The sequence below is a fragment of the Eptatretus burgeri genome, chromosome 9 (assembly GCF_056783735.1).
Source record: "Eptatretus burgeri isolate ZD-2024b chromosome 9, Ebu_testis_v1, whole genome shotgun sequence".
NCBI classification, from domain to species: Eukaryota; Metazoa; Chordata; class Myxini; order Myxiniformes; family Myxinidae; genus Eptatretus; species Eptatretus burgeri.
In genome coordinates, this window is record NC_140969.1 from 71,948,468 (window position 1) to 71,972,708 (window position 24,241).

General features: G+C 42.2%; 1 protein-coding gene across 1 annotated transcript in view; it reads left to right on the forward strand.

The window, feature by feature from the left end:
- LOC147020341 (guanine nucleotide-binding protein G(i) subunit alpha-1-like) overlaps positions 1-24,241 on the forward strand; it is a 141,213-nt gene that overhangs the window by 976 nt on the left and 115,996 nt on the right. The gene's annotated exons all lie outside the window — the stretch shown is intronic.

Consider the following 24,241-nt stretch of genomic DNA (forward strand, 5'->3'; position numbering starts at 1 on the left):
ACATGGTATTTTACATACAGTACAATATATATATATATATATATATATATATATATATATATATATATATATATATATATAATATATCGAATGTATTGAGCGTGGCTCCCCGATCTTCAATGGACGTAAAGTCCTGTGCAAGTGCACACCACATCCATTGGAGATCTTTACGTCCATTGGAGATTGGGGAAGCGCTTGTCACGCATCCCATCTTCATGGTACCACGCTCCATCCATTTTGATTTATCTGCCAATTGCACCACTTGTCTTCTGGTTGATTGGTTTGTATTGGCGGAAACAATCATCGGGGTGGCAAACAAACGGTTGTTCTTTGTGGATTATGCAGTTTTACCGTGTGAGACATACTGTAATCCGTGGCTGATGCTCACCATTGCAGCCAGGAGGTATGAGTGATGTTTCTGTATATGTATATATATATATATATATATATATATATATATATATATATATATACATATATATATATATATATACATATATATATATACATATATATATATACATATATATATATATACATATATATATACATATACATATATATACATATATATATACATATACATATATATACATATATATATATATACATATATACATATATACATATATACATATATATATACATATATATATATATATATATACGTATATATATATATAGTAGTCGCTAGAGTACACTTATTTTTACTTTTTCCGTCTGTCTGTATGTTTGTATTTTTGTATGTTGGGTGGTCGCAAGAGTACCCTTATTTTCACTTTTCCATTTGTGTGTTTGTATGTTTGTTGGATTGTTTGTATGTAATGGACAGCTCTGGAGGCCAGAGGAGTCGACCAATTTTGATGAAACTTGACAGGTAGGTTCATACCAGGATCTAGTTCTATGCTTTTGAGCAGCGTTGCTATGGACACCACCGTTGCCTAGCAACAGGACTTTGAAATTTTTGAAAAATCCTAAAAAAAAAAATTTTTTTTTTCAAAAATCGGCTTCCAGACTTTTATGCGCACTATAATCAACCTCTTTGTCAAAAAATTTCAGCCCGATCCGTCAAAAACTATGACTAGTATGCAATTATATAGCGACCACCCATGTCGCCTTCCGGCTTGTTGGGTGGTCGCGATAGTACCCTTATTTTCACTTTTTCCGTCTGTCTGTGTCTGTTTGTTTGTAATGGACAGCTCTGGAGGCCAGAGTCAACCGATTTCGATGAAACTTGACAGGTAGGTTCATACCAGAATCTAGTTCTATGCTTTTGAGCACCGTTGCTAGCAACGGTACCTTGAAATTTTTGAAAAATCATAAAAAAAAATTTTTTTTCGAAAATCAAAAATCGGCTTCCAGGCTTTTATGCACATTATAATCAACCTCTTTGTCAAAAAATTTCAGCCAGATCCGTCAAAAACTATGACTAGTATGCAATTATGTAGCGACCACCCATGTCGCCTACCGATTTGTGTATATGTATATGCATATGGAAATGTATCACAGTATGGCCTAGATGCAGGTTTATAGTCGGATACATACTCGCTTCTGAGCTGTCCTGCCTGTGTATCCATCCCAACCCGGATATAAACTGTCATCCTGGTGTGTCACTGGCAGGGTTCATCAATGTGTGTGCCATGGACGTTTAACTGGACATACCGTCTGTTCAGGATTAGTTTGTTGACATCAAAGATCCCACAGTGTCCTTCGTGAAGAGTAGGCGAGCTATCACCGACATCATGGCCAAATTCCAAATTCCTTCTGTGACTTTCTGTGTCAGAGTGGTGACCTGTCCAGGGTTGTAACTCTATCCGAGAAACTGCTTCGGCAGCACCGACGCTTTGCATAGAGCTTTGTACATGATGATAGAGTATATTGAAATCAAATTCTTACGCATTAATTTGATTTCATAATTGAGGGTTTCATTGAAACTAAATTCCTCTTAGCCAAACAGTACTTATATGTGAGATTGTAGGTCAGGGATGGATCTAACATTTCAGGATGGTTGTTGGAGGGTGAGGAAGTGGGGGAAGCATTCAACCCAAATCTGTGCAAAGTCGCAAAACCATCTGGAGGGTTCAGGGGGCTTCACCGTTGAGCTATCTCAGAAAATAATACCTGGTGTAACCTGGACTCGAAGTCATCTTTATATATTTGCCAATACAGTAATTCAATTTTACTTGAGTAATAACGTCAGACACTCAAAACATCAATTTTCCGAGGAACAAATACATTAACCTTGTGGAACATCATCACTCGTCCATAAAGCTGCATTGTGCACCGCCGCAGAGACTCGTACACTGTGTCCCTCACATTTTATGTGCATGTTTGGAAACGTTTAATAATGATTGATTGGCAGCACAGCCTTCCGGGGTGGTTCTGAGTAAAGTTCTGAATCACAACCGTTGGGGTCCAAAAGAAGGTCCTCACGGTTATTCGCTGCCCCGAGGGTCAGGTCCAGCTCAGAGCTCTTCTCTCATGGTGGATCTCATGTCGGCTTACAACCCACACTGGGCAGAAAAGGATTTCTCAGCTTCACAGCTTCTAGTGGGGGAGCTGCAGCCGAACATCAGTTGTTTTCACCTTTGGAAATTTATCTCCGTCAGCTTGTGTCAGACAATAAATCAGATGTTGGGACCTATCTGTACTCTGTGCTGCAACTCCATACGAATATTCCAGACTCGTGCTGAAGGGAGATCAGCTCCCAGAACTGCCACTCATGTGTCAGTTCTTCTAATGACAGGGCCTGCACAGGTCACAAGCACATCAAGAGAAATCATTAGGGTGGACCACATGTTTCTATTATCTATTTGGTAGCACAAATATATCTCTCATTCAGCAGAGTCAACTTGGATTCCCACACTCCTCTTGCAGTACATTCTTGGCCCAAACCAGTCACAGGTTTTTACACACCAGTGGTATAGGGAGGAGCATTCAGGTATTCCAACACCAACAGCAATTGCCTTTCCCTCCTTGAAGCGCTTTTCCCAGACCTTATCCACATTTCGTCTCATGAAGTATACTTCACTGATGACTCACTTTCACATCTTGAACATGACCTGGTGTATCTGTAAAATTATTTTGAATGTGGATTTTCTCTAACAGATACATTTAATCACTGCAAACGCATGTGCATAAACATTTATCCTCCCAGAGGTGTTTGCCAATTAACTGGGGTCCAGTAAAATTACTTATGACCATTTTCTTATTCTTGGTCCTTGGTGCTGTTGAGAAGGTCGGAGTCACATGGTCTTCGCTCAGTATTGCTATTGGCCTCCTCTAATGTCATTCCTTCCATTCAGGCAAAGTACTCTGAAAACAAGTGCCATTTACCTTGTTTTGAAGCCATAAAGTGCCATTCAAAACAGGTTGTGTAGCAAACTGGTTTGGTTGGCTGTGAGACCCACTTCGAGGTAGAAATTTTCCATGAAGTAAGACTCTTGTTTTGGTTTATAAAAATATAAATTATGCCTTACGCTATAGTATTGGAAGCAATTATTGAAACAGTAAAAATTGGATATAAAATACAAATAACATGTGATAGAATCGTATCTCATTTGTACAAATGTTCCATTGTACATTCATGTGTTGATTTTGTAAACTGTGATTGATTGCCAGGTGAACAATGAGAAAGTGCCACGCCTGCAGAAGGACTATAAAAGTATAGGTGGTGATATCATTCCAGTGTAATGAATGTGCAGCTAATACAATCACTTTCTGGAAGGAATTATCATGTGACAAGCATATATAGGGAATGGGAGTGGCAAAGTCAGCAAATATTTTTTTGGTAGCTCCACGTCCATTGAGAAACACTTTGCACTAATGTGTATCTTACTGTTCTTGAAGATATGTTAACACCTGGACTCTCAACAAGGTTATTCATATGATCTGTTCTGGAACATCATCTATCTGGAGAAAACATTCCCTGAGTTAATTCATATCCTTAAAGGTACCACTTTGGATATCCTCCACAGTACCATTTTCACATATCCTCCACAGTACTAGTTTCATATATCCTCCACAGTACTAGTTTCACATATCCTCCACAGTACTTGTTTCATATATCCTCCACAGTACCAGTTTCACATATCCTCCACAGTACTAGTTTCGCATATCCTCCACAGTACCAGTTTCACAGATCCTCCACAGTACTAGTTTCACATATCCTCCACAGTACCACTTTTGCAAATCATCCACAGTACCAGTTTCACATATCCTCCGCAGTACCAGTTTTGCATATCCTCCACAGTACCAGTTTTGCATAACATCCACAGTACCAGTTTTGCCTATCCTCTCACAATACCAGTTTTGCCTATCCTCCACAGTATCAGTTTCACATATCCTCCACAGTATCAGTTTCACATATCCTCCACAGTATCAGTTTCACATATCCTCCACAGTATCAGTTTCACATATCCTCCACAGTATCAGTTTCACATATCCTCCACAGTATCAGTTTCACATATCCTCCACAGTTCCAGTTTTGCATGTCCTCCTCAGTGTTAGTTTCACATATCCTCCAAAATACCAGTTTTGCATATCCTCCACAAGTACCAGTTTCACATATCCTCTCCAGTGCCAGTTTTGCATGTCCTCCTCAGTATTAGTTTCACATATCCTCCACAAGTACCAGTTTCACATGTCCTCCACAGTTCCAGTTTTGCATGTCCTCTTCAGTATTAGTTTCACATATCCTCCAAGATACCAGTTTTGCATATCCTCCACAAGTACTAGTTTCACATATCCTCAAAAGTACCAGTTTTGCATTTCCTCCACAGTACCATTTTCACATATCCTCCACAGTACTAGTTTCACATATCCTCCAAAGTACCAGTTTTGCATTTCTTCCAGAGTACTAGTTTCACATATCCTCCACAGTACTAGTTTCACATATCCTCCACAGTACCAGTTTTGCAAATCCTCCACAGTACCATTTTCACATATTCTCCACAGTAACTTCTTTCACACATCCTCCAAGGCACCAGTTCTGCATGTCCTCCACAGTACTTGTTTCACATATCATGCACAGTACCAGTTTCACATATCCTCCACAAGTACTAGTTTCACATATCCTCCACAGTACTAGTTTCACATATCCTCCACAGTACCAGTTTTGCATTTCCTCCACAGTACCATTTTCACATATCCTCCACAGTACCAGTTTCACATGTCCTCCACAGTTCCAGTTTTGCATGTCCTCCTCAATATTAGTTTCACATGTCCTCCAAGATACCAATTTTGTATATCCTCCACAAGTACCAGTTTCACATATCCTCTACAGTACCAGTTTTGTACACCCTCTACAGTGCCAGTTCTGTACACCCTCTACAGTACCAGTTTTGTACACCCTCTAAAGTGCCAGTTTTGTACACCCTCTACAGTACCAGTTTTGTGCACCCTCTACAGTGCCAGTTTTGTACACCCTCTAAAGTGCCAGTTTTGTACACCCTCTACAGTACCAGTTTTGTACACCATCTACAGTGCCAGTTTTGTACACCCTCTACAGTACCAGTTTTGTACACCATCTACAGTGCCAGTTTTGTACACCCTCTACAGTACCAGTTTTGTACACCATCTAAAGTGCCAGTTTTGTGCACCCTCTACAGTACCAGTTTTGTACACCCTCTAAAGTGCCAGTTTTGTACACCCTCTACAGTACCAGTTTTGTACACCATCTACAGTGCCATTTTTGTACACCCTTTACAGTACCAGTTTTGTACACCATCTACAGTGCCAGTTTTGTACACCCTCTACAGTACCAGTTTTGTACACCATCTACAGTACCAGTTTTGTACACCCTCAAAAGTGCCAGTTTTGTACACCCTCTACAGTACCAGTTTTGTACACCCTCTACAGTACCAGTTTTGTACACCCTCTACAGTACCAGTTTTGTACACCCTCTACAGTACCAGTTTTGTACACCATCTACAGTGCCAGTTTTGTACACCATCTACAGTACCAGTTTTGTACACCCTCTACAGTGCCAGTTTTGTACACCCTCTGCAGTGCCAGTTTTGTACACCCTCTGCAGTACCAGTTTTGTACACCATCTACAGTGCCAGTTTTGTACACCATCTATAGTACCAGTTTTGTACACCCTCTACAGTGCCAGTTTTGTACACCCTCTACAGTGCCAGTTTTGTACACCCTCTACAGTACCAGTTTTGTACACCATCTACAGTGCCAGTTTTGTACACCCTCTACAGTACCAGTTTTGTACACCCTCTACAGTACCAGTTTTGTACACCCTCTAAAGTGCCAGTTTTGTACACCCTCTACAGTACCAGTTTTGTGCACCCTCTAAAGTGCCAGTTTTGTACACCCTCTACAGTACCAGTTTTGTGCACCATCTACAGTGCCAGTTTTGTACACCCTCTAAAGTGCCAGTTTTGTACACCCTCTAAAGTGCCAGTTTTGTACACCCTATACAGTACCATTTTTGTGCACCCTCTACAGTACCAGTTTTGTACACCCTCTACAGTACCATTTTTGTACACCATCTACAGTGCCAGTTTTGTACACCATCTACTGTACCAGTTTTGTACACCCTCTAAAGTGCCAGTTTTGTACACCCTCTACAGTACCAGTTTTGTGCACCCTCTACAGTACCAGTTTTGTACACCATCTGCAGTGCCAGTTTTGTACACCCTCTACAGTACCAGTTTTGTACTCCCTCTAAAGTGCCAGTTTTGTACACCCTCTAAAGTGCCAGTTTTGTACACCCTCTACAGTACCATTTTTGTGCACCCTCTACAGTACCAGTTTTGTACACCCTCTACAGTACCATTTTTGTACACCATCTACAGTGCCAGTTTTGTACACCCTCTACAGTACCAGTTTTGTACACCATCTACAGTGCCAGTTTTGTACACCCTCTACAGTACCAGTTTTGTACACCCTCTAAAGTGCCAGTTTTGTACACCCTCTACAGTACCAGTTTTGTACACCCTCTACAGTGCCAGTTTTGTACACCCTCTACAGTACCAGTTTTGTACACCATCTACAGTGCCAGTTTTGTACACCCTCTAAAGTGCCAGTTTTGTACACCCTCAAAAGTGCCAGTTTTGTACACCCTCTACAGTACCAGTTTTGTACACCCTCTACAGTACCATTTTTGTACACCATCTACAGTGCCAGTTTTGTACACCCTCTACAGTACCAGTTTTGTACACCATCTACAGTGCCAGTTTTGTACACCCTCTACAGTACCAGTTTTGTACACCCTCTAAAGTGCCAGTTTTGTACACCCTCTACAGTACCAGTTTTGTACACCCTCTACAGTACCAGTTTTGTACACCCTCTAAAGTGCCAGTTTTGTACACCCTCTAAAGTGCCAGTTTTGTACACCCTCTACAGTACCAGTTTTGTACACCCTCTACAGTACCAGTTTTGTACACCCTCCACAGTGCCAGTTTTGTACACCCTCCACAGTGCCAGTTTTGTACACCCTCCACAGTGCCAGATTTGTACACCCTCCACAGTGCCAGTTTTGCATCTCCACCACAGTACTGGTTTTGCTTATCGTCCTCAGAATCTTCCATACAGCTCGTCATGAAACATGGAGTCGGGCTGCAATCTGCCCATGGAGTCGCCTTCATTAGCTAATGCCTAACACTTTGGTTTGTGTACACTTGTCACGTGATATTTCCTTCTCAGGAGCCATGGTATCTACCACACCACAACGATATCACCACGTATGGTGTTTCTGCAGGTGTGGTGCTTTCAAATTACTGGGGTGACAATAAATCACAGTGTACGAACTCATCACGTGACTACTACGTAACATTTCACTTGTGCCCATGAGATGCGACTCCATCACGTTTCATTTGCATGTTCTACCAAGTTTTTATCCTGTTTCCATAATTTATTTCCAACACTGTTTTCAATGCAGTATTTACTCTTACAAAACAATTGAAGCCTCACAAACATATATATATATATATATATATATATATATATATATATATATATATATATATATATATATATATATATATATATATATATATATATATATATATATATATATATTTTACTTGCAAAGTTCTGACCCATTCTTTATATTGCAAGTGCCATGACATTTGAGAGGCCAAATCTTTTTGTTTTATGAGTCTGAGGCTCGTGTAAACGACTTTGAACACAGAGTTGATTTTGAGCTCAGGTTTTGTGCTTTTTACCTTGTCTGGAAACCAAGCAGAGCGTGCACGAACATTTCATGAAAGGAAGGCATGGATCCCCAGTATAAGTTGATCTTGGCTCATATCACTGTGGCCTGGTCTGTTTTGACTTTCCGATCTCTGAGCATGTACTGCTTGATATTGTCACGAGAATTGTATGGAGAATAAAATGTATTGTCTGTTGATTGTCGCCCAATGCCCATGCGATTCATGTTAAAGTACACTGACGTTCTTTGTCTGGTATGGTCGCACCCACCAGTTTTAGACGGAAACAAGAATTTGAAACAAAAGTGTCAGGAATGAAAAGTCAGGATGAAGGAGGTTTTTTTTATTCAGGGAGGGTGCTTGTCAGTGGATCATTGAACGAGAATTAAAATGGTGGGTTTCGTTGTTTGCAGCAAGGGAATGACTTTCTTGAGACTGGATTTACTTTTTTCTTCCCAATCTGAGCACGTAGCTCACGATGCTGACATCTCAGGTTGAAATCCCATCGACTGTGTCGATTTTTCCATTTTTTTTTCCAATGTCCTAATTGATACGACGGTACGCTGATGCGCATCTGGTACACGTCACGAGCTCCTCGAGTCTTCGACGAAGGCGATTGAGTGGATCATAAAATAAGTAAAACATGATAAATATTTTCATTACAGCTATGAATAACGACAAAAAATATTCCTTTACTTTGAAGAAGTGCTGAAATATTTAAACGTTTCAATTTATTTTCCGTATAAACACAAATAGAGTAAACCATCGCACATCTCATTTGTCGGTGCTTCTTCATATCTCGCTTAAATCATTCTAGGTCTCTCCAATTCCATATCCGTTGTACAAATTCATGGTTTGACAGCACTACTATACCTAGAAAGGTCTCTTTTTTTATTATCACAGACAGATTTGTTTTTATAGCTGTTATTTATATATCTACAAAACCCCTTCACATGTACTTCCAGTGACTCTTCTCCCACGACAGAGCTCCCCTTTGTTTACATGAAGACTCCCATTTATGGAACCCCTGCATACATAAAACCCACTTAATGAATGCCCTATAAAATGTAGACCCTATTGCTCATTCTTTCACTCATACTGCCCCATGAACCTTTTCTTAATCACTTTGCTCGAACGCCATGTGCATTGAACGTGCTCGATAAAGCCACACTTGTACCTGGACCAACTTCTTTCAACACACATGGTTATATCAAACAGATAGAGATGTTTCCACAATAAACCTTGCATGCAGAACCTGTTTCGAATAGCAATGTTATGGACGAGTAGTTTTATTTTGCAATCACTGAAGTTTTCTTTGCCATGATGAGTGAATGTAATCTTGATTCTTTGTTTTCATTGCGACCGTTTATGTTTCTGGGGGAAGTGGTCGAGTAAGTTGGGGAAAAGAGTGCACCTCCACGCTCGCTCCTTCCTTTATACGAAGATGCTCCTCTGTCCTTCGCTGAGCATTTCTCATTTGAAATTGCTCACCATACCACGAGGCCAAAGAGCCCTCTGGCGTCGACGTTCAGGATACTGAACATGTAACCAGTTCCAATGAGGTTGTAGAAGGGAGAGTCTTGCACCAATAATCGGGGGGGGGGCGTTGGAGGAGGGTCATCTTGTCCTACCTTGCTCCAATCCAAACAACAGCAACAACAGAGCTACCAAACCAATTTAGCTACCTCTTATCCTACCTGTGATTGTGCAAATTGATTTAAACTTTCCAGCATTGAGACGTTTGGAACACACAAGTGCGTTATTGTGTGAAACGTTAAATACACTTTTCTCGAGTGGTATCAATGTTTTTACAGTTTGCATTTTAGGCACAAAACCTGGCGTGCAGCCTCCTGAAAGGGACGATTATTTTGGGCAGTTAACGGCTTTCGAAGCAAACTATTTTTGCAAATGCGATCCAGGTACGTTGTGCGCCGTAAATTCGATGGATGTAACATTTTCCATTCATCCCTCGAGCTTCGGAGAATGAATCGTGAGCGACTTCTCTGGGCAACGGTTACTATTCAGAGTCCAGTGAAGGAATCAGACGAGCTTAATTCATCGACGTGTCCTCCCTCCCCTCTGCCCTTGTTGAAGGCTCATAATGGTTGGCAATGGTACGAGGGAACCATGCCGCCACATAGTGATAAATACATTCGTCGATGCTTTTGACCTCCTGGAAGCACGTTGATGTGTCGGGACACACTTTTAACCATGGATATTTCAAACACTAATTTGTATGCACATGAATTGCTGTTATTTCTCATAAAATGCAGCAGTTTGAAAAAAAATACACTTGATGTGTTTATGCCATGGCTAGTTTGCCACCAGGGTTTGATGTTTTGTCATGAAAACACATTCAATAATTGCAACAAAGTATAACAGAATAAAGTTCCCATATTTTCATCATCATCACCATCACCACCACCACCACTATCACCATCACGTTTTCTGTTCACAGTAGGATAAAGGTCTCCTTCCACTCACGTTGGTGAACATTGGTTTATTCACCATGCTTGCCAAGTGTGAGTTAGTGCACAAGTTTGTAATCTCTTCATTGCTGGCGATAACCATCCCAACATTTTGCAAAAGACACCATGGGATCTTTATCATCCACTAATGACCAATGCTGGAAGATGGGTCCTCCTGCCTCAGGTCCTTCTGAAGGGCAGGGCATACATTGATGCCTCGTCCTTCATTCGAAACCCCGGGACGGCAGTTTATAGCTCGGATGAGAACGGAACTCAGGCTCGGGAGATCAGACGTGAGTGTGCATACCTCTCGGCTACCTTAGTCGGCCCTTTGCTGTGTTACTTGGATGATAATATTTAGCCGAGATTTCTGATTATGTACCGGTATGTGCGGAAATTGTAACAGGGATGTATTGCGAATTTGGTAAATTAGTTCCCAATTTTTGATTAACGAATGTCGGATTTCCTTTTGGAGGATTACATGTCATGGAGCCATGATACAGGGTTTGAGATTCAGGGAGGGGGGAGGGGGGTGGTGTGGAGAGGGGGGTTGTGTGGGGAAACGCCATTTCGACGGCAGGGGTGGTCACGTAGCAATTTTCCTGGGTCGCAGTGTTTTCACTGGCCCACTCCAAGTCGAAAGGAGTCCTGAATTTATCCATTTTCTCTCTCCACTTTTGCTGTTTACCTTATGGGCGAAGGTTGTTCTTGTTAAGATGGGTTTTATTTTGCTGCTGTCACTGGTTAAACGACCCTTTTGATGCGCCGTAGATCTCAGTCTCACTAAATCGGTCTATCCTCGAACATGTGATGCGATTCTTCTTTGGGGAAACTTTGAGAAAATGATTACATTGAACAAAAACGACACCACAAATTTATTAAGTTCCACACAATTATCACTAGGTAAAAACGACCTGCGTTATGAGCTGCTGCTGTCAGTAATGCAATTTCATGGAATTAAGTAAATACGGTACATAGATTCTAATAGGAAGGCACACAAGCCTCTTATCTCCGTTTTACGGTATAGCTGCACCTCTTACTTGAGCCGATAACGTGGCACATGGCGGTGCCGTTGATAACCTTCATGATTTACACACGTTGTCGATTGCGTCGATGATGTGAGAAATTCACAAAACATGGGCACAATGGTTAAGAAAAATCATTCAACCAAGGGGAACCCGTAGGCCATTCGACCCGCGATATATACTTACTGTGCTTGGTCTCGCGGACCTCAGGATATCTTGTATCCTGCCATATTGTCCAGGAAGAAAGTCAACTCTATCCTAAGCCACATCGGGAGTTCGTGAATTGCCCTGGGGTACCGGTGCACCAGATAAAAAAAACCATTCTCCCTGTCTACTTCATAGCCCTGCCTTCAGGCTTTCTCTCTGTCTGCTTTGTACTCTGGTTTGGTCTGGGCTGGCCTGATTATACTCACCATTACTCGAAAAGCTCCAACCATAACTCTAACCTTGGTAACACGAAACCTTCCCCTAACCCAAATCTGGACCTGGAAAGGGTGAGGAGGGACGAGACAGGGGTTGGTGAGTGGGCGGGGGTTGATTGCATATTATCACTTGCCCCAGGCCAACCCTCGAGGTATAAAAATGGCCTGGCACATTGAAATGTGTGTAACACATTGTTTTGGGTGCTACCCCTTGTTTTCTCCGACTACATACCCAGATTTTTTCCAATGGGGTAGCCCAGACTATAATGTAAACTTGTAAAAGTATAAGGCATACCCTTTCTGATATGTGTCATGGCTTTCCTAATATTTTAAAAAATACACTGGACAGGACAAAAATTAGTGCATGTGCTTTTTGGCATGCTCCATAATGCAGCGCCCACAATGGCACTGCACCAGACGGGTCTCAATTCAGACCCAGACAATTTTAATTATCATTACCCTAAATCTATCACTTCATTCCGTTAAGTCTGGCAAGTGTCTTCTGTGATTGCCGACTTGCATCCTCTCAAAATACTGACTCCTGGAACATACTCTGTTACAGAGCGTTGGATCTGCTGAGGCAGTTTGTTGACCAGGGGGTCATGGGCCATTTGTCATCCCTCTCCCAACAGCATTTAGGGCAGGAATTTGGGATTTGTTCATTGCGTCGGTGATATCTCCCCTACTCTTCGTGAGGGACTGTGGGGGATAACTCGCTCACTGTGGGCGATAGCTCTCCTCCTCCCGGTTCTTTAATGTCCACCAACTAATGTCGGTGGACAGGACACCTAGTTCAACGTCTATCCGAGGGACGGCACATACATTGATGAATCAACCTGCCTGTGAAACTTCGGGATGACAGTTTATAGCTGGGTCGGGATTCAAACCCAGGTAAGACAGCTTAGAAGCGAGTGTGCGTAACCCCAGGCCATCCTGCTGGCCCTCCTCTCAAAATAACATGTCGCAAATTAGAATGCAAATCCAATATAAATCTCTGTCCGTCACTTGCTAACCACCTGACATTCTAAACAACCACAGTCCATGACTGTCAGTATTCATTAGTGTTGGTGTTCTCCAAGGTTTTGTTCTTCGTCCACTCTTATTTTCTCTTTATCTGCACGCACTTGGTACGATTTTACAGAATTTTAATATCGCCTTTCCTCGTTATGCTGATCATACCCAGATCTACCCGTCCATTGAACCTGATGATGTGCTCTCTTCTGCAACTCTCAATTCCTGGCTGTCTGCAATTCAAACATGGATGTTCATAAACTTTCTCACATTAAATGCTGTTAAACCTTGGTCCCTCAGCTATCCTTCAAAAAGTTTCAGTCCCAGCTAGGGTTGACTCAGCCAGCTGTCATCCTTCCGAGGTCGGCAAAATGAGTACTAGCTTACTGGGAACAAGGGGGCACTGAATCAGTAGCACACCTGGGCTCCCAGCATTGATGCGACCAGCAGCCATACGCTGCGAACAAACTAAAAAGAAATCCCATATACAGGTGGTGAAACTTAATGATCACGATCTGATCTCTCCTTCCACGGTTTCCAATCTTGGTGTCATTATGGATCCATAAATTCCCGATCCTCCATACGTTGATAATACTATAAATGTACTTTCTTCCATCCGCATGATATTGCCCACAATCATCTGCTTGTGTTTAAATCGGAGGATTACTGAAACCTTGGTTCATACCTGGTTCATAAAATGGTCCCTGACTATATTTGTGACCTAATCACATGTTATCCCACTGAATGAAATCTGCGGTTTAACAATGTGCATCTCCAGGTAATTCCTCGCATGAACATGAAGTCTTTTGGCGATCGATCATTCTTCAGATGCCCTCAACCGCGGCATTCTTTGTCTTTTTAAAATTCTCACAGCCTTCTCATTTACAGTTTATAAAAAAAAAAACCCTCCGAAAACACCATCTTTTCACAATTGCCTTTTGGCACTTTGAGATTTTGATTCAACACAAGAGGTGTGATCATCAGGAATTAATTGGTTGATCGATTGCAGTTTTATTAGTCATATCCAATTCATCTGTCCTGCTAGTCTGTTCACACATGCCATTTCAAACTGGAAGGGTACTCGATAGAGCGCATACCTCCACCACGCAATGCCTTATTCACGAGAACATATCAGGCCCAATAGATTTTTGAAATATCATGTAAAATATCGTTTTTGGCTCAATCTCTTGATGGTGAAGAATCCCTTTAAAAATTAAATACTTCTCGTATCCAGATCCAGATCCGGATCTTCACCAAAATTGAATCAATTTGTCCTTGCCACACACACCCAACGAGTCCACAAAGTTTCGTCCAAATCTGTCCATAACTTTTTGAGATATTGTGCTATATATAGTTTTTGGCCCGATCTCTCAATGGTGTAGAATCGCTTGAAAAATCAAATAATTCTCGTATCCAAATTCGGATCCCGATCTTCACCAAAATTGAAGCAATTTGTCCTCGCTACACATCCAACGTGTCCACCAAGTTTCGTCTGGATTAGTTTACAACTTTTTGAGATATCCTGCTATATATAAGTTTAGCCCGATCAATCGATGGTGAAGAATCACTTAAAAAAATTATCAGATATGGATCCGGATTCAGATCTTCACCGAAATTGAAGCAATTTTTTTCTTGTCGCACACTCAACCTGTCCACCATGTTTCGTCCGAATCTGTCTCCAACATTTTGAGATATTGTGCTATATATCATTTTTGGCCCTATCTCTCAATGATGAAGAATCCCTTTAAAAATTAAATATTTATCTTTTCCAGATCCAGATCCGGATTTTCACCAAAATTGAATCAATTTCTCCTTGCGAGACACTCAACGTGTCCTCCAAGGTTCATCTGAATCCGTCCACAACTTTTTGAGATATTGTGCTATATTTCATTTTTGGCCCGATCTCTCAATGGTGAAGAATCACTTAAAAATTCTAGTACGCCGATCCAGGTCTGGATCTTCACCAAAATCTAATCAGTTCATCCTCATCACACACCAAACCTGTCCACAAAATTTAATCAGGGTCCGTCCACAACTTTTTTTTAAATATCCTGCACAAAAACAAACAAACAGACAGAAAGGGGTGAAAACCACCTCCTTCAGCTTCGGTGGTGGAGGTAATAAACACCTTTGGTGTTCAATACAAGCAGAAATTAGCAACAGTGCTCAAATTGATAAATGAAAACTTAAAAAATATTTTTTGAATCATTGCAGGGAGAAGAATAGTGACAGCATTTGAAATATCTTACTGATTGCAAGCACTTTGCAGATCACCTTCTTGAAATATGTATATCGTGGAAAATACCCACATTATTTTGTTCTGATCCCGCCACACTTCATGATCACTTTGGATTAGAATACAAGTGCACCCTCTGTTCATCTGAGCTTAAGCATTTGGACATCGGTATTGCAGCACACTCTGAGGTTCGGAGACCGGATTGCGGCGAGATAATGGTGGGTGGTTACACCTACTATTGGTCTGGTCGCTCTGATGGTGACCATGCCCAAGGAGTTGCTGTAGCTGTGTCCAATAAGCTGACTCTAATGAAAATTGAAGTAACACTGGTCAACGAGCGTATTATGAGACTAAGAATTCATCACTCCTTCGGTGTCATTTCCCTGGGCTCTGTTTATGCTCCAACTGAGGCGAGTGATCTCACCGTGAAGGATGCATTCTACGCCACGCTCGAGTCTGTGGTTGATCAGTGCCCCAGACGAGATACACTTCTAGTCTTGGGGGATTTCAATGCATTGACTGGAACTGATAGGGATGGTTATGAGACGTGTGTTGGTCCTCATGGGTCGAGAACTGTGAACCAGAATAGCACTAAGTTCCTTGACTTTGCAAGAAGTCATGGACTTAGTGTGGCTGGTTCATGGTTTCAGAGACCACAAACTCATCGCTGCACTTGGTATTCCAACGCTGGCGGTGTGGCAAAGGAGATTGACCATGTCCTCGTTGATGGTCGCTGGAGGATGATCCAGAACTGCAAGGTCCACCGGAGTGTTCAGTTCCTCAATACTGATCACAGGCTTGTTGTAGCAACTCTGAAATTGCACCTTAAATCCAGGAGGATGGTACCATCCCAGCCTAGGCTGGATGTTGGCAAGCTCAAGGATGAAAGGGTAGCTGAGGAGTTTGTGAACAAGTTGAGTGGAGATTTGAGTTGCCGATGGATGTCTTGGATCTCACCTCAGGGCAAAGCAGAATTTGTCGATCAAGGGACACTGGACACCATTGACCAGAGTCGCAGGGCCAGGCTGAATGGCAGAGCTGAGCTGTTCAGGGAGCTGAGGCGTAAAACTGTACGTGCACTGAGGGTGGACAAGGAGGCCTATGTGCGAGGAATCTGTGAGGGGGTAGAGCATCACCTGTGGACAGGTGATTCTCGTCCCGCTTACAGGGGAATTCACGCATTGCGTTCATCCAAGCCAATCCGTCAGTGTACTGCAGTGAGAGCAGAGAGTTGTAGGCTCTTGACAGAGGAGTCCAAAGTGAAGTTCCGCTGGGCCAGTTACTTTGAGCGGTTGTACCAGGCTGATCCCCCAGCTGTCGGGTTGGATGTCAGGGGTGTTACAATCCCTGTTGCTGACCCTCCAATCAACTGTGGTCCACCATCACTTGTGGAAACATGGGCTGCGGTGAACCGGTTGACATGGGGTAAAGCTCCAGGGATCTGTGGCATCGATGCTGAACTTCTCAAGGCTGGTGGAAATGCTGTACTCGTGTCGTTGCATTCAGTTTTGTGCTCTGCCTGGAACACAGGCATCATCCCAACTGACTGGAAGAGGGGCCTTGTTGTCCCTCTCTGGAAAGGGAAGGGTGATCGCCAAGACTGCAACAACTACCAAGGGGTGCCGCTGCTCTCAGTGCCCGGCAAGGTCTTTGCTCAGATAATTATTGATGGGGTTCGCCACCATCTGCTTGAGCACCGGCGTCCAGAGCAGTCAGGCTTGACACCAAAGAGGTCAACGATTGACCGTATCCTTGCTCTTCGGGTCCTCACCAAACACAGACGAGAGTTTTGGCAGGGGCTGCTTGCAGCCTATGTTGATCTCTGTAAAGCGTTCGATTCAGTGAATCGGGATGCCCTCTGTAGGATTATTGGTCTTCGTGGGGTGCCACCAAAACTAATCGATCTGATGTCTGAACTCTACTCTGGAACTGAGAGTGCTGTGAGATGTGGTGGTACCATCTTTGACTTATTTCCATTTGTTACTGGAGTTCCTCAGGGGTGTGTACTGGCCCCCACATTTTTCAGCACTTGTATGGACTGAATTCTGGATAGGATACGGAGAGATCAAGCTGCGGTGCATCGTTTGGGAATGTCAAGATCTCAGACCTTGATTTCGCAGATCATGCAATCATCTTTGCAGAGACTTTAGATATCCTTTTGGGGGCCCTCGAGGTGCTGAATGAGGAGTTGGAGCCGCTGGGATTACGGGTTTCCTGTGTCAAAACTAAGATTCAGGCTTTCAATGACATCTTGGATGCCGTTGTCCTGTCTGTTCCTGTTTGTGGTGAGGGTGTTGAGGTCGTGGAGAGATTCACTTGCCTTGGCAGTGAAAATTCATGTCTCTGCCGGCTGTGAGTCAGAGGTCGATAGACGTCTGGGTCGGGTTCTGGGGAGTCGTGGATTCACTGGATAATGGGGTGTGGCGCTGCCGGTACCTGTACAGGAGGACGAAAGTCCGAGTCTTCAGGTCCTTGGTGCTTCCAGTCTTGCCCTATTTATGGGAGACTTGGACTCTGACCAAGCATCTGAGACGGAGACTTAATTCCCTTGGTACCAGGTCTCTTCGGAGAATCCTTGGCTATCGCTGGTCAGACTTTGTGTCCAACGAGCGGTTGCTTCGAGAGACTCAAATGAGATTTGTTACCTGCATAGTCCTTGAGCGTCAGTTGCGGCTGTATGGACACGTGGCTCGTTTTTCTGACCCTGATCCTACTCACCAGATTCTCTCAGCGAGGGAGTCTCGTGAGTGGAGGAGGCCAATGGGCCGACCACGTGCCTCGTGGTTGCAGCAGGTTGATCGGCATCTCAAGGAGATGGGTATGGGCCAGGCATCTGCCTGGGGGATGGCCAGGCGGAGGCCCCTGGAGTACCCGCGGAAAGTGGATGCAGTGACACGCTGCTCTGGCACATGCTCCCATACCTGACCTGACCTCTGTTGCTCACACTGTACCCTTAAATATCAGATTATGTGACATGGAAACTCGATGTTGTTTTGCATAAAAATGAGCTTTGGATAATTAATTCCTTAATAACAATGGTTTTGATATTGAATATAGACAGCTGATTATCCTTGAAAGCCTGCTACTTAAAAACAACGTCAAAAAATCATTTTCTCTTGTTTTGGTGGAAATTGGTGGCATGTCCTACATGACAAGATTCCACCATGTTGTATCAGAAAAATCCATTTGGTTTGGCTTCTGCATATGTCAGAGGAAATGGTGTTTTGAGTATGTAAAGGATATGATTACATGTGAGGAAAAGGGTTGACTCGATTTTAAACATGTGATAACCTCCTTTTACCCACAATGATGACTTTGAAAACATTAATTTTCCCTTCACTTCCCTTCTTCTCCTAACTCCGTCTCCCTCTTCTTTCTAATTTATCTCTCCTCTACCCTTCATTCCATCATCAATCATCCCCATTTTCCTTCATTTTCCTAAAACTTAAAAAATCTTAATTTTTCATGCCCCCCCTCCACCCCCCAATGAGAGTAGAAATGATGGATGGGTTGGAATAAAAGAAGGAACAGGACAGAGACGATAGTTTCAGAGGCTCTTACTACCCAGGGTGCTGAGGACTGGGGTGGTGGAGGGGATCCACAACAGGATAGGACCTACACTTTCCAAATGAATGCTGGAGATGGCGTGTCAGCGGGTTTGGTGGCCACACCTCACATGATATGTCCAACAGTGTTGTGATCGATACAAAAGGTGTGGGCTGAGGAAATCATGGCCGGGAGCCCAAAGGACCCAACTCCATAACTCCCACATGCCAGAGCCTCGAGAAATAGTGAGTGTGGATTTTTTTTGTTTGTTTTTGGTGCTTCCGCAGGCAGGATACCAGGACATGCTGTTAATAACATATCACCTCTTTAATTATGCAAAAGCCTATGCCACTCAAGATCAACAAGCTGCCACAATTGCTGGGCATTCCAGTGTATGTGGTAGAGAGGGAAAAGGACAAAATGTGGTGAACCCTCCTTCACAATATTTGTTTCTGCCTCGAATAAGTGGCGACGTAAGCAGGAAGCCATGAGGTGGGATAAGAGCTTCAGAAGCAGGATCCTGGGGGAGTGCAGAGAGGTGTGCTTCGAAGAAGAAGAAGTTCACCAGCTCATGGCAAGTGTTACCATTATATGGGAGGGAAGAGCAAGTTGGGAATCGAGGGGACAATGGGCTCAATCTAAATGAAGTGGAAAGTTGTGAGGGAGAAGAGGCTGTTGGTGCAGAAGGGGCAGACCAGGGGCTACGGAACCCTAAAATGACATGCAGGTTGAAGGAAAGTTATGTTCCCCTCCACACTGGGAGAAACATGTGCATCGGATGTGATGAAACCACAAAGCTGGGCACAGCACAACAGAAAGTCATAACATAATGTCAAAGCATGATAACTCTGCTGTTGAGGTTGCTGGAGTGTGCCTGTGGTCAAATGCCATTGTGTTTGTCACACGGCAGGTGTGATATTATGCGTGGTATTGCATTTACTCATGTGTGGTATGACATTTATTTATGAGTTTGTTCATAAATTTATTTGTGTTTGACTTGTAATTACTTTTGAAGAACCAGTCCTTACTGGTTAATTCCCCTGTAATTACAGATGGGTTAATTCTTTCAGAATTGGCATATTAGTAAGACTTGCTATACAGTTTATAGCTGGGCCCATTAGTTTGATTCACCGACCCACCGGGAGCGGCGCTATGTTATCCATATTTACATGGATAGAATTGGGGTCCTTTCTCCACCTTGAACCCCTTGTGCTATAATTTCCTTTTCACCCCATAAAACCTTACTGTGCATCACTCAGAGTACAACCAGCAGTTTTCAACCTCAGTCTGTCCAGGGGTTCAGGATTGCATAGAAGTCAAACAAACACATAAACAAAAAACTGGAAGGGCACTTGGTAGACCGCATACCTCCACAACGTAATGCCCGATCCACGATAACATATCTTGCCCATTACATTTTTGAAATATTATGCCATACAGTACGATATCGTTTTTGGCCCTACCTCTCAATGGTGAAGAATTACTTAAAAATTCGAGTAGTCGGATCTGGATATTCACCAAAATCGAATCGATTCTTCCTTGTCACACACCCAACATCCCCACCAAGTTTCATCCAAATCATCCACAACTTTTTGAGATATATTGTATGCAAACAGATTTACAAACAAACAGACAAGAGTCATTCCATCTGAAATCACCAAATTTAAGAAAATGTTCCCAGTTGACCCCCTCAGATTTACTTTAAACTTTCATAAAATAGTTCCCAGGTATCAAAATGAAGCTGCGTAAAATTTTAGTTCCACAGATGCGGTCAACTCTGAGATATTGAGGGTTAAAAATGTGGTTGTGGCCCTATTTTTATGGTCGTTGCGAGCATCACAAAATGAATGGCTACTTTTAAACTCCCACAACTTTTTAAATATTAATGCTCGAGCCTTGAAATTTTGAGAGATTATTCTTCTATAACTGCTCTGTAAGAAACAAACATAAAACGGAGTATACCTCTATTAAATTTTATGACCTGATCAGTTGAAATCCAGAAACCTTCTGGGTCTTCATACAAAACCAACATTTTTTTTTTCTGGATTTCAACTGATCAGGTCATAAAAATTAATAGAGGTATACTTCGTTTTATGTTTGTTTCTTACAGAGCAGTTATGGAAGAATAATCTCTGAAAATTTCAAGGCTCTAGCATTAATACTTTAAAAAGTTGTGGGAGTTTAAAAGTAGCTGTTCATTTTGTGATGCTCGCAACGACCATAAAAATAGGGCCACAACCACATTTTCAACCCTCAATATCTCGGAATTGACCGCATCTATGGACCTAAAATTTTACGCAGCTTCATTTTGATACCTGGGAACTATTTCATGAAAGTTTAAAATAAATCTGAGGGGGTCAACTGGGAGGCCTCCGGTGATATGAGGTGGAATGTTTCACAAGCAAACAAACAAGAAAAAGACATCATGCAGAGCACGATACCTGCAAATTCATCCCCCCTCCTTCTCCAAAGGTTGCCATGGATACATCAAATTGTCCATTTCATGAGGATTAAAATTGACAGTCTTAAAGCTCAGATCAATCGGATAAAAAAATGATTATTTTTCAGATTGAAATTGATGATTTTAGAAGTTTAACCTTAAGTTGACCTTTTGCCCTCAAAATAGTTGCTTTACCAATTCAGTGACACACTGTGCAATTGCTGTAAAATATTTCAAGTCAATCGGATGAAAATTGACAATTTTTCAGGTAAAAATTGATGATTTTAGAAATTTGACCTTGAGTTGACCTTTGACCTTTTGATGTCAAAAGTAGTTGTTTTCCCAATTCAGTGATGCAATATGCAAATCCTGTTCAAATTTCAAGTCAATCGGATTAAAAATAACGATTTTAGAAATGTGATCTCAAGATAACCTTTGACTGTTGACCTCAAAATCAATAAGCTTCTCAGTTCAGACTACCTCTACATCTTGGTAAAGTTTCAGGACAATCGGTTTGGAATTGTGACCTGGAGGCGATTGACAATCAGACAGACAGAATAACAAAATTGACTGACCAATATATTTGAAAAATCTTCGATTTTGTAAGTAACAAACTGGTGAAAACATAACCTCCTTCACCTTTGGCGGCGGAGGTAACGAGAACGGCACTCAGTAGAGCGCATACCTCCGAGAGGCTGAACAATTTACGTTTTGTATCCCACTGATTGCTAGGATCTGCATCCGCACCTGAACCAAAATCGAATCAGCTTGTTCTTATCACCGACCTAACTCATCCACAAAGCTGACGGATGGATAGGCAATCGACTGATGTTGCTTTGCTGATGGACAGGTAACGTTTTGACATGTCGTTCAAAAGATCCAGAAGTGCAGTTTGGAACTATTTTGGGAAGGTTAAAGAAGACTGTCTGAAAGTTGCATGCTCACGTTGTTCAAGAGACATTGCTCATCCTGTAATACTTCCAAAATGCCAAACCATTTGAAAACCAAGCACCAGAGAGAGTACCAATTAGTGACGGTTCTGAATGCAGATTCAAAGAAACCAAAGACTGCAACAGCAACAAGTTTGCTTTTGCAATCGATGATTGAAAGCACTTTTACCCCAGTAACACCCTGGTATGCTCCCTTCTCTTGCTCTCACACTGCCTTCCCTTCCCCTCATGCTGCCTTTCTTTCCCCTCCCTTCACGCTGCCTTCCCTTCTTCCACTGCTCCTCATTCCCCCACCCCTCCTTGCTCCCTCCTACTTTCTCACTTCCCCCACCCCTCCTTGATTTCCCCCACCCCTTCTCGCTTCCCCCATCCCTCCTCCCTCTCCCCTCCCTCCTCACTCTCACCCTTCTCTCTCTCCCCCACCCCTCCCTCTCTTCCCACCCTCCTTCATAGTATTCCTGACAGTGTAGTTTGCCAGTATATATATATATATATATATATATATATATATATATATATATATATATATATATATATATATATATATATATATATATATATATATATATATATATATATATATATATATATATACATACATACATATACATACATATACACACACACACACACATACACGTCCTGTATGTACCGACGTCTGTGCTAGTTTTCTATGTTTTCTCTGCAACCGCTTATCCGATTGACACAAAATTCTCACCACAGGTGCGACTACTCATGTAGAATGTTTTAATGATAATGATGACGTCATGGGTTATGTGGTGTGTCAGTCATGTTGGAAAAAAGGAAAATACTTTGGACCTCTGTATCTCGGAAACCGCTCCATGGAAAAGATAGAAACTTGTTACATGTCAAGTGCTCCCCATTGGAAATAAGTGTGATGTTTTGATGATGTCATAGGTGGCTTTGTTATCTCATCATAATGGCATACTTCGAACGCTTTATCTGATCATATGGAAAATTTTGAGGGTCATCGATGGTAAAATTGTGTGTGGGGGGGGGGAAAATTATGACATCATCAGTCCTGCAGTTCAGCAACCATATTTAAACAAATAATAGCCTGTAAAAATCTCCTTCTCCGAAATGGTTGAACAGATCGAGGTGAAACATTACAGGTATGATCGCTTCTTCACGAGGAACAAAAAGTTATCCACCTATGATGTCATAGGTTCCATGGTTTGGCAGCTCTGATTTTTTTGAAGAATAAACCTTTAAAAGTCTTCTCCAGAACGGCTTGACAAATCGAGGGAATACTTCACCCACATGTTCCCAAGCTTTGGGGATACTGGGTGTTCACGAATAATTAATTGGTCATATGGTCTGGCAGCCATATGAGGTTGAACAAATATCTTTTTTTTTTAATTCTCTTTCTTGAACTGCTTCATCAATCGTCGTGAAACTTCACAATTATGATGTCGCCATCATGGGGAATATATGTTTGAAATTTCATCCTGATTGGATGCATGGTCTGGCAGCCAGAATTATTTAATATTTTGTATCTGTGTTCAGGGATCAAACTTGGTACAAATATGTATAATGATGTGGGTGGAGGCATATCTGGCGACGTCGAAGAGTGTCCTTATCGTTTTCCTACCTATGGTTGTTTGTCCATGCTCTATCATTTTTAAATGTTGAACATCAAGCAAGGAAGCAACACATACCATCATATTAAAATCATTTGGTTTGACTGGGCTGGCGGTTCAAACTGCCGACTTCCCAGCCCCAGGGTGGACATTACAGCACCAATTCTGATGGATCTTGACTTGTAATTTTAGTGTATCCTTCATGAATTAACTAAAAGGAAAGCCAATTATGGAACTCAAACGGCTGGCCCATGGGATTTGACTAATGCCAATGTGGTCAGGAGTTTCTGCTCCAAATTGTTGCGATTTTATGATTCCTTCGTTTGTCACATGTTGAGTGATCTTGATGATCTTGATGTTGGTGATCTTGGGAAATT